This window comes from Trachypithecus francoisi, unplaced genomic scaffold (assembly GCF_009764315.1).
Source record: "Trachypithecus francoisi isolate TF-2019V2 unplaced genomic scaffold, Tfra_2.0 Contig00935, whole genome shotgun sequence".
NCBI lineage: Eukaryota > Metazoa > Chordata > Mammalia > Primates > Cercopithecidae > Trachypithecus > Trachypithecus francoisi.
In genome coordinates this window covers 19,032-29,452 of record NW_022681009.1, presented here as the reverse complement: position 1 = coordinate 29,452, position 10,421 = coordinate 19,032, and the positions used below count along the sequence as shown (strand labels likewise).

At 40.1% G+C, this 10,421-nt stretch overlaps 1 pseudogene; it reads right to left on the bottom strand.

Annotated features, from left to right (window-relative positions):
• Positions 1–494: 494 nt before the first annotated feature.
• Positions 495–6,732, bottom strand: LOC117089957 (annotated as a pseudogene).
• Between the last annotated feature and the right edge of the window lie 3,689 nt (positions 6,733–10,421).

The following is a 10,421-nucleotide window of genomic DNA, read 5'->3' as shown; positions in this document are numbered from 1 at the left end:
TTTTAATTTATAATTCTGTGTCTCTGAAGTATTTGTGCCACTATAATGTCAAGCACACCATCACTGAGAGTTCTGTGTCTTTTTTTGTGGGAGTGAAGCTGAGGCTGCCTCATAACCCAGTAGACTCTGTATTGTAGTATATCAAAATAAGAAAAATAAAAATCATTACAGAATTCTCTGTCATCCACATCTAATAAAACACAATTCTGGTCTGAAATATAGTAGTAGCCATAGATACAATTGAGAGCTTGCAGGAACAGTCTAGTATCCACCAGTCTGCTTTATATTTGGACTTACGTGTGCATAAAATAATCACACTTGGGCAAAAAATGTTTTATTAATTATTTTAAAGATATAGTGCTTTAAAATGCCATGATAATTTAAATACATACCTTGGACATTTCCAATTCTCTTTCCAAGATTTCACAATGGATGAAAATGTTTTGCAGTATGAAGATGGAGTAGGGCATCTTGCAACTCATGATGTATTTCGTTTAGCTTAGTTCTTGTGTCCTGTGCAGATTGACTGACAATGAAAACTCATCAATCTTATATTCAACCTACTTTAACATGGATTTTATCCCTTGGGTTGAGCCCCAGATCTTCCTCAGCACCTCACACTCTCTTCATTGGCCTTTTTCAGCTCCATCTTAATATCACAGTGAACAAGGGCCTTACATTCTTCCAGCACAACTAGGTTATATGAGGAAAGTTCCTTAATTTGATCCATAACCTCTTGGGAGAAAGTTCCAGTCAAAACACCTGAGAGACCAGGCTTTTGGCACACGCCTCCAGTGCTGTCACTTTTGGCCCAGTCATTAACATTTCATTGGCAGATGTGTCACCCATCATTTTCAGAAATGTAACAGTAGAACAGCCATCTGGACTGTCCAAAACTCGTATAAGGGGTTTGGAACAAATCCTTTTCTTTAGCCCACACAACATCACAAAGGGGCAGTATGGATTCACCTAGTCCGATGGCAGGGCCATGGACTGACACAACAATAGGCTTTTTAAATTGAATAAAAGTATTCATAACGTTCTTGAAGGTGTCCACCATTTCAAGCCTTGCTCACTTTCTGTCATTCCTTAAATGTTTCACAAAGTACCCAAAATCAAGACCACAACATAAGACACTTCCAACTGCACTGAACCGCACAAGTTTGCTGTCATCTGCAGCAGCCCTATGCAGAGCATTAAGCCTTTCTTTAATTGCTTCTGTATTCAGTGCGTTTTTTGTCTGTCGATCTAGTTGATAGCAATATCTGGGTGAATTCATCCTCTTTCTTCACTACAATGTGTCTGTATGTGCTGGCACTTTCTGTTAGCTTGATGGAAAAGTACATCTTCTTGCAAAAAGATTACGCTCTGTCATCATCCGTAACATTTGTTGGGCTTCCTTTCCCTCTTGGAACTGGTGTGTGTGTGTCTGTTGTTGCAATGGCTGCTAATGGGTCTATTAATATCACTATAGCTTTTTGGGTAGCTGCACCTGTGTCCATGGAAGCCGTAACTGAGGCAGATATCTGAGACATTAGTGGGTGTATCAGGGTCCTGTTCTCTATTCCAATGTGTTCTGCACTGGGGACCTGACAAAGGGTCCCTGACAGGTTTCCCTTCTGTCACCTTGAAGTCCACCATGTCCTGCTGATCTACGGTAATAGGGTCCACTTTCTGAAGTACCTGAAAGCCACTCAGTTTTCTTGTTGCAAACAAGTGTTTTGATAGTTGAATTTACTAGATCTATATTCTTTGTGTGAGAGAGAAGTGAATCTGCCTTTCTCTTGACGTTCTTACTGGCAGCAAATAACACACTGGGTTTGGATCTGTGGTGTTTGACAGTCATGAGTGTTCTAGGAGAGCTCTTAGAATAGTTCACGTTGGTAGATCTGGAAGTTCCTCTTCTGGTATTGTTTGAAAACATTCTACTTGTTCTGGTACATGCCAGTTTTTTCTGTTTTTCAATCTGTCCTCTATTAAAATAATGTATACATTTTTCACAGCCCCTGAGGTGCTGCTCTGGCTCCCAAGTGTCATCCTGTTTGTCACAACCTTTCCATGAAACAAATAGATTATGTTCTCATTTTTGTCTTGTCTTTTGTCAACAATAGTTTCAACCTCAAGCTCCTGGCAAGATATGAGGAAAGACTCAAGATTGGAGTAGTTACTGTGCCATCTTTGTTTCAGTTGTGTCTCCACATAGCTTCCAGTGATTTGCCTGGTTGTGCGTATGGATGAGCCACTTCTACTGCATCATCACTTGTTTATGAAAATTATGTGAAATAGCAGCTATGCTATGTTCCTTAGGCTCTCCACCCTTAGTCTCCAGGGGCACAGCTTGGACTTTGTCTCATGGTGCATGATAGCTAGCTCAGTATCCTCCCATAAGAATAACTAAGCCGACAGCTCCTACTGTCTGGTGTAGTACAGAAAACTTTCTTCCTGCCTGATGCTCTTTTGTGGTTCTTTGTTTAATTGTGGTTGCGATGATGATTATATTGATCATTATAATGTTATACCATTTTTAATGTTACACTAGCTTACATTCAGTAACATAAAGAACCTTATTCCTGTGTAACTTAACTCCATTATTTCACTTACTATGTTCTCAAAATCATGCATTGTATTTCAAAAACATAAATTAGTGGTTTTTTTGTTAAATATATTATTGTTTTAACTTATGTTGGGAACAAATTATGGAGGTGCACATTGTTAATTTTTTATCATTTATATTTTTCATGCCTTTGTCTTTACCTTAATCTTTGCTTATCCATAATACTTTTGAGTGTGTGTTCATTCTACCCTGAAGTACTGCATAAAACATTTATTAAAGGGTAGTCTACTGGTGAAAGGTGTCCATTTTTATCTGGGAATGTCACAATTTGTCCTTCACATTGGATGAACAATTTGTTTGATCATAATATTTAGGTTTGACAGCTTTTTTCCTGACTTCACTTGGAATATATTTGTCTACAGCTTTCTACCATCTTAGTTTTTGGATAAGAAATCCACTGGTTATTCAGTGTTTATTCAGATAAGACATCTACTGGTTATTTTGGGGGTCCCTTTTGCATGACTAGCTGATTCCCTTGTTTCCTTTGAAAATCCTCAAAATTCTCTTTGTGTATGTTTTAGACAGTTAATTATCAGGTAAGTTTGAGATTGTTTCTTTGAGTTTCTCTTATTTGGCATTTGTTGAATATATTCGGTGTTTATTTGCTGACTTAAATTGTTGTGTTCTTTATTATTATTTGTTAAATAGTCTCCTTGATTGTATGTCTCTCCCTTTGAAAGCCCCAAATGCATAAGTATGGCTGCTTCATGGTGTCTCTCAGATTTCTAGGCTGTGTAAAGCTACCTTGAACCTTCCCAGCCTTTGTTGATGACCACTATGTGTTTGACTGCTCCCAAGGGTACATATCACAGATTGTCAGTTGTTCTCGCAAGGCTGATGCATCCCAGATTTCAATTCCTAGACTTCACTCATTGCGGTCTCATTAGTGCACCACAATATAGCAATCTCTAATTGTGAGGCACACAGAGCTCTTTGTCTCATGGCCAAGAAAATTAAGGAGATGGATGCAAATCGTTTGAAGCAAAATTTTATAAATCAAAATACAAATGTCTGCACTGTGGAGGTGGAATACGAGTGGTTTACCTACTCTGAGACTGAGGCTTACGGTTTCTAAAGACAGAGAAGTAAAGAAATGTACTTAGTGGTCGTGGAGTAAGCATTTTTTGGGTTGGTCCTGAACTTTGGACTTAGATTAATCTGGAAATGAACTGATGATTTATAGAAGCTACTAAGCTCAGCATTGCAACTTGGCCCTGGACCAAGAAGGAGCTGACATGACAGCTTGACCTGAGACCTTGACCTAGGACCAATCACAGGCTGAAGTTTTGTCTCATGACCCCGATAATTAAGGAGGTTGGATGATGCAAATTTCAAGTAGGAAGGAAAGGTAATAAGCAAAAGAAGAAAACTCTCCACAGTAAAGAGGGGATTTGCAAGGGTTTCCAACTATAAAGCTGGGTCATTACTTTTTATGAACTGGAAAGAATGAAATGTTTCGAGGCCTCTGTGAGTTGCCTTTAAGAAAGCACTACTTCAGCTAGATTCAGAACCTGGGCTGGGAAAAATGAGAGGCTAAAGTAAAAGCTTTATCTGGATCGCTGGGCTGGGGTAAAGCAGAAGCTGAAGGGATAATTCACAAATGCTTTTCTTGCATTCAAAGCATGTCCAAAACAGAAAAGAAAATTATTTCATCAGAGCCCACTGGAGCCTACTGGGTATCATGCCCACAATGCGAGGGGTGTGTATTTTCTTGAAGTCTGCTTATTATGTGAATGATAGAGGCACTTATTCTGTTGGCCTTGTTCTCTTATCTCTGTAGGCATGATTATGTTTTAGGAAAAAATGGCAGAAGCATTTTCATGTTCTACCTTGTTTTCTTATTAGTGTAGCTGTGGTTACACCTTTAGGATATCCTCCTATTCAAATTTTTTTTTTTTTAAATCAGTGTCTGCAGCCTGAGTTTTCAGGCTGTTCCTCTGTATAAAAATGTTAATCAAGAACCACTTCTAGATTCCTGATTGTTTTTTCTCTCACATTTTCATGAAGGTAATTTTGTTTATTTTGTAGATGAAATAAAGATTGTGTTAAGGGCTTTTCTGTAGAGTTTTCCACTTTGGATATGGAATGAAGGTTCACTTTAGAGTACATTTGAAATTTTTATATTAGTCATGTTCAATCTGTACTTTCTTCTTTTAAAATAAAGGTTTCTAATAGAGGAATATATTGTTTTAATTCTTAGAATTGAACATTTGAACGCTCTAGTACAAGGGGTCTCTTTTTCGTAGCTGTAAGGTTGTAAAAGATGTTTGACATGTCTGCTTTCTGCCATAGAACTCCAAAAATCTTTGCAATCTCCAAATGCTGTCTTTTAATATGATAATGATGATTCAGAGCTACATGCTGGGGTTTGTCAGTGAAAACACAAAGGCATTATTTGAGGATAGGGACTGTAGGGTTCACTCTGCATCATTCCAAAATGACATAGGTGCTGCAAATAATGGCAGCAGCAGCCCATTTAGAGAGTCTGCTTCAAAGATACCAGGTGCAATGAGGGAGGTGAAGCCAGGGCTGTGCACTCTGTGAAACCGCTGGAAACTGAGATAAGGCAGAAACCACACTCACACCCAAGTTCAGTGAACAGGAGCCGCACTTACTCAGGAGCAGTGGCAGCTGCCCCATCACAGATGCAGACTCAGGCATCCTTCAGCTTTCTGAGACCTGGGAAGCCATTTTTCTAATAATGACCCCGAAGTGACTGTTCCCATTGCCTGGCCTCTCCCAGCTCCCATGCCCACTATGACATTGTACAAATGTGCCATCATCCACAGAGATTCTGGTCTTATATGTAGTAGAATACATAGATAGAATTTAGATTTTCCTGAAGCAGTTTATTGCTCACCAGTCTACTTTTATATTTGGGCTCTCCAGCACAACTCGATTACATGAGGCAGAGTTCTTCATTTGCATCATAACCTATGGGGTGAAATTTGCAAAGAAACCTTAGAGACCAAACCTGTGACACATGCCTCCTCTCCTGTCAGCTTTCACCCAGCAATTAACATTTCATTGGCAGACGCTTCACCAATCTGCTTGGGAAATGTAACCATAGAGCAGCCATCTGAACTCTGTCCAAAAGTCATGTAAGGGATTTGAAACCAAGCCTTTTCATTAGGTCACATGAAAGCACAATGAGGCAGTGTGAATACACCTATTCCAAAGGATGTGCCACTGACTGGTAAAACAAAAGGCTTTTTAAGTTGACTGAAAATATTCATGAAGTTCTTGATGGTGTCCAACATTTCAAGGCTTGTTCTGTTTCTGTCATTTCTTAAGTCCTTCACAAAGTACCAAAATAAAGACTACAGCAAAAGACAGTTCCTGCTGCACTGAACATCATGAGATTGCTGTCATCCACAGCAGCCCTATTCAAAGCATTCACCATTTCTTAATTGCTTCTGTATTCAGAGCATTTATTTCCTGTTGATCAAGTTGATAGCAATATCTGGGTGAATCCGTCCTTTTCCCCCACTACAACATCTCTGTTTGTGGTGGCACTTTCTGTTAGCCTTATGGTGAAGTATATCCTCTTGATAAGAGGCTGAACTCTGGCATCATCAGTAACATTTCTCTGCCCACTTTTCACTCTTGGAACTAACGTATGAACGTCTATTTTTCCGTTGGCTGCTAATGGGCCCATTAACACCACTATACCTGTTTTGGTACCTGAGTCTGCAGTCATGGAAGTCATGGAAGTCTGGTTCTCAGTCTGAGTCAGTCATCTGGGAAAATAGTGGGTGAAACTGGGTCTTTTTCTCTATTCCACACTGTCCTGTCCTGGGGTCTGATAAAATCCTGATGAGATTCCCTTCTGCCTCCTTGAAGACCACTGTATCCTGTTGATCTGTCTCAATAGGGTACAGTTACTTGAGTTCCTGAATGCCACTCACTGTTTTCTTCTTGTTAAGGGGCTGTGAGGGCAAGTGTCTTTCTTGATATTTGGATTTCCTAGCTCCATATGTTTGGGTTGGATAGAGGTGACACTGAGTTTCCCATAATTGGCTGCTTTTGAATTTGTGGTGTTTGCCAGTAACTAGAATTATAGGAGTATTCTTAGAAAACTTGGGGTTGGTAGATCTAAAAATTTCCTCTTCTGGCATTGTTTGAAAAAGTTCTGGTTTTTCTGGTCCATGCCATTTTTTTTTCTTTCTTTTCTGTTTTTCAGTCTGTTGTTTGCTAAAGTCATATATACCTTTTTCACTTGTGCTGCTCTGGTTCCCAGGTATCATCCTGTTTCTCCTAACCTTTCCAATACTAAATACTTTTTTCTTTTGAGAGGGAGTCTTGCTCTGTCTCCCAGGCTAGAGTGCAGTGGCACAATCTTGGCTCACTGCAAGCTCTGACTCCTGAGTTCATGCCATTCTCCTGCCTCAGCCTCTGGAGTCACTGGGACTACGGTGCGTCTGCCACCACCGCCCAGCTAATTTTTTGTATCTTGCTTCACCGTGTTAGTCAGGATGGTCTTGATCTACTGACCCCGTGATCCACCCTCCTTGACCTCCCGAAGTGCTGAGCCACCGCGCCTGACCTTTTCTTCTTTTTTTCTTTTAGTTTTCTTTTCTTTTTTTAAACAAAGTGTTGCTCTATCACTGGACAGGAGTCCAGGGGCACAGCTGAGCAATCTGCCTCACTGCAGCCTCCATCTCCAGAATTGATGTGATTCTCCTGCCTCAGGCTGCCGAGTAGCTGAGATTACATGTGCCTGTCACCACACTCAGCTAATTTTATGTATTTTTAGTAGAAACGGGTTTTCGCTGTATTAGCCAGGATTGTCTGGCTCTCCTGAACGCGTGATCTGTACGCCTCTGTCTTTCAAATTGCTGGTGTTACAGGCATGAGCCACTGTGCTTGACCTCTGTCTTCCCACTTTTATCCTGTCTTTTGTCCACAATAATTTCAACCTCAAACTCCTGGGAAGCCATGAAAAAAGACACAGGATTGGAGCAGTTGCTGCCTCAAATTGTTTCAGTTGTATCTCCACATAGTCATTTGTTTCGGCCTCCAGTGCTTCACTACATTCTTCGTACGGATGAGTCTATTCCAGTTTGTCACCACTGGTGTAGTCAAAATTGTGTGAAATAGCAGCTATGCTGTGTGGCCTTAGGCTTTCCACGCTTACTCCTTGGTGAGACAGCTTGGGCTTTGTCTCATGGTACATTATAGCTGGCTCAGTAGCCTGAGGTGAGTGTAGCTAAATCCACAGCTCCTACTCTCTGGTGTAGTACAGAAAGCTTTTACCTGCCCGTTACCCTTTTTTCCTTTTCTTTTGGTTTCTTTAATCGTGATTGCTAATATGATTACATTGAATATTCTAAAGTCATTCTCCTTTTAGAGATATGGTAGCTTACCTTCAATAACATACAAATCCCTTACACCTGTAGAGCTTCACCCTCATTATTTCACTTATTGAGTTCTCAAAATCTTACCTTTATGAATTGTACGTCAAAAACACAAGTTAGTGATAGTATTTTTATGATGTATACTAGTGTTTTAAATTACAGGGGAAATAAATTGTGGAGGTGTACATTGTTATTTTTCACGTTCTCTAATTGCTCATTTATTTATCTTAATATATATTCATTCATACTGCTTTTTAGTGTCTGTTCATTTTCCCATGAAGTACCCATACGGCATTTTTCAAAAGTAGTCTACTGGGAAAATATACCAGCTTTTATCTGGAAATGTTATAATTTTTCCTTCACTCATGATGGACAGCTTTTTGAACGTAAGGTTTCTGTTCAAATGTTTTTTCTTACAGCATTTGGAATATGTTTATCTATTGCTTTCTGTCCTCTGAGTGTTCAGATATCCGCTGATTATTTTTGAGGGTTCTTTGAAAACGAGTAGCCACTTCTCTTGCTGCTTCCATGATTTTCTCTTTTTCTTAAAGAGTGTAATTATCATATAATTTGCATTTGTTTCTTTGATTTTTCTCCTAATTGGAGTTTATTGAGCTTGATATTATTTAACACTATTGGTTCTGAATAGTCTTCGTGATTCTTTGTCCCATCCTTTCAACTTCCAGTATGTGTAATAGGGCCGCTTCGTAGTGTGTTATGTGCGTGTGTGTTATATTCGTGTGTTTATGTGTTTAGTTTTCAATGTTTTTGTCCACAAATGTCTAACCTCTTAAGAGAAAAGGAATAATAAGGAAAACTTGTTCTGGCTTTTTAAATCTTCTGACAGTTGCGCAGAAGGACAACGAGCCTGCATAATGTTTGGAGAATTAAAAAGTGACTATTTACCTCTGTCGGGACCTCCATAAAGCGGAAGCAGCCATCAGTGCACAATTCCTCCTGAGATTTGGAAGACAGGGTCCTTTTAGTTCACCATGGCTCTTGTAAACTGTTTCAGAATTATTTGCAAGGCAGCATCCCACAGTTGTGGTTAATAAAGCATAAGTAGCTGCTATTGATCTGTGCTAGAGAATTGAGAAATTTTAGTTTTGGTTTATCATACAAACTTTTTTGGAAGGTATAAAACTTCAGTTAGACTCCAGTTATCTATAATATTTGCCTCATACTAATCCTGCCACTGCACCTATTGTATAATTGAAGAGACAGGTATACAGTGCTCTGTGGTACATTGCAGCACTTTCCCTGAGTCTACAATCATTTCGCTTTGGTTAATTTGTCTACGCACCTTAAGTATGACTTGCATAGAAGTCACAAAAGTGAATCCTTCGTTGAAGAGTACACTTACACCTGTGTGTGCCTTTTTGAGAAAGAGCTTGTGTCCAAAATTGCTGGGTTCTTGGTCTCACTGACTTCAAGAATGGAACTGGAAACCCTCTCAGTGAGTGTTACAGTTCTTAAATATTGTGTGTCCAGAGTTTGTTCCTTTAGACGTTCAGATGGGTCTGGAGCTTCTTCCTTCTGGTGGGTTTATGGTCTTGCTGTCAGGAGTGAAGCTGCAGACATTCATGGTGAGTGTTACAGCTCTTAAAGGCAGCGCATCTGGAGTTGTTACTTCTTTCCAGTGGGTTCGCGATCTCATTGGCTTCAGGAGTGAAGCTACAGACCTTTGCAGTTGAGTGTTACAGTTCATAAAAGCAGCGTGGACCCAAAGAGTGAGCAGCAGCAAGACTTACTGCAAAGAAGGAAAGAACAATGCTTCCACAGGGTGGAAGATGACCCCAGCGGGTTGCTGCTGGCTGACTGGGGCAGTTTGCTTTTATTTCCTTATCTGACCCCAACCCACATCCTGCTGATTGGTCTATTTTACCGAGAGCTGATTGGTCCATTTTGACTGAGTGCTGATTGGTGTTTTTACAATCCTTCAGCTAGACAGAGTCACAGAATGCTAGTTAGCTAAACCCAGAGTTAATGAGACTCAGAGTACTGATTGGTGTATTTACAAAGCTTGTGTTAGACACAGATTGATGATGGGTGCATTTACAATCCTTGAGGTAGACACAGAGGCTAGACGGAAAGCTTTTCCAAGTCCCCACTAGGTTAGCTAGATACAGAGTGCTGATTGGTGCACACAGGATCTTCCTGCTAGATGTAAAAGTTCTCCAAGTCCCCATCCAATTCAGGAGCCCAGCTGGCTTCACCCAGTGGATCCTGCACTGGAACTGCAGGCGGAGCTGCCAACCAGTCGGGAGCCACGCCTGCACTCCTCAGCTCTTGGAGTTAAAGCCAGGGTTAGAGGATTTTCGATTTTGCTAAAATTGTTTTCTAGAACTAATGCTCAAGTATCTTCTAGTGATTAAAAAGTATTTGATAGAAGTTTGCATAGTTGGGGCATATTTGATCATAATTCTCTGTGCTCTACCTTATTCCAACAT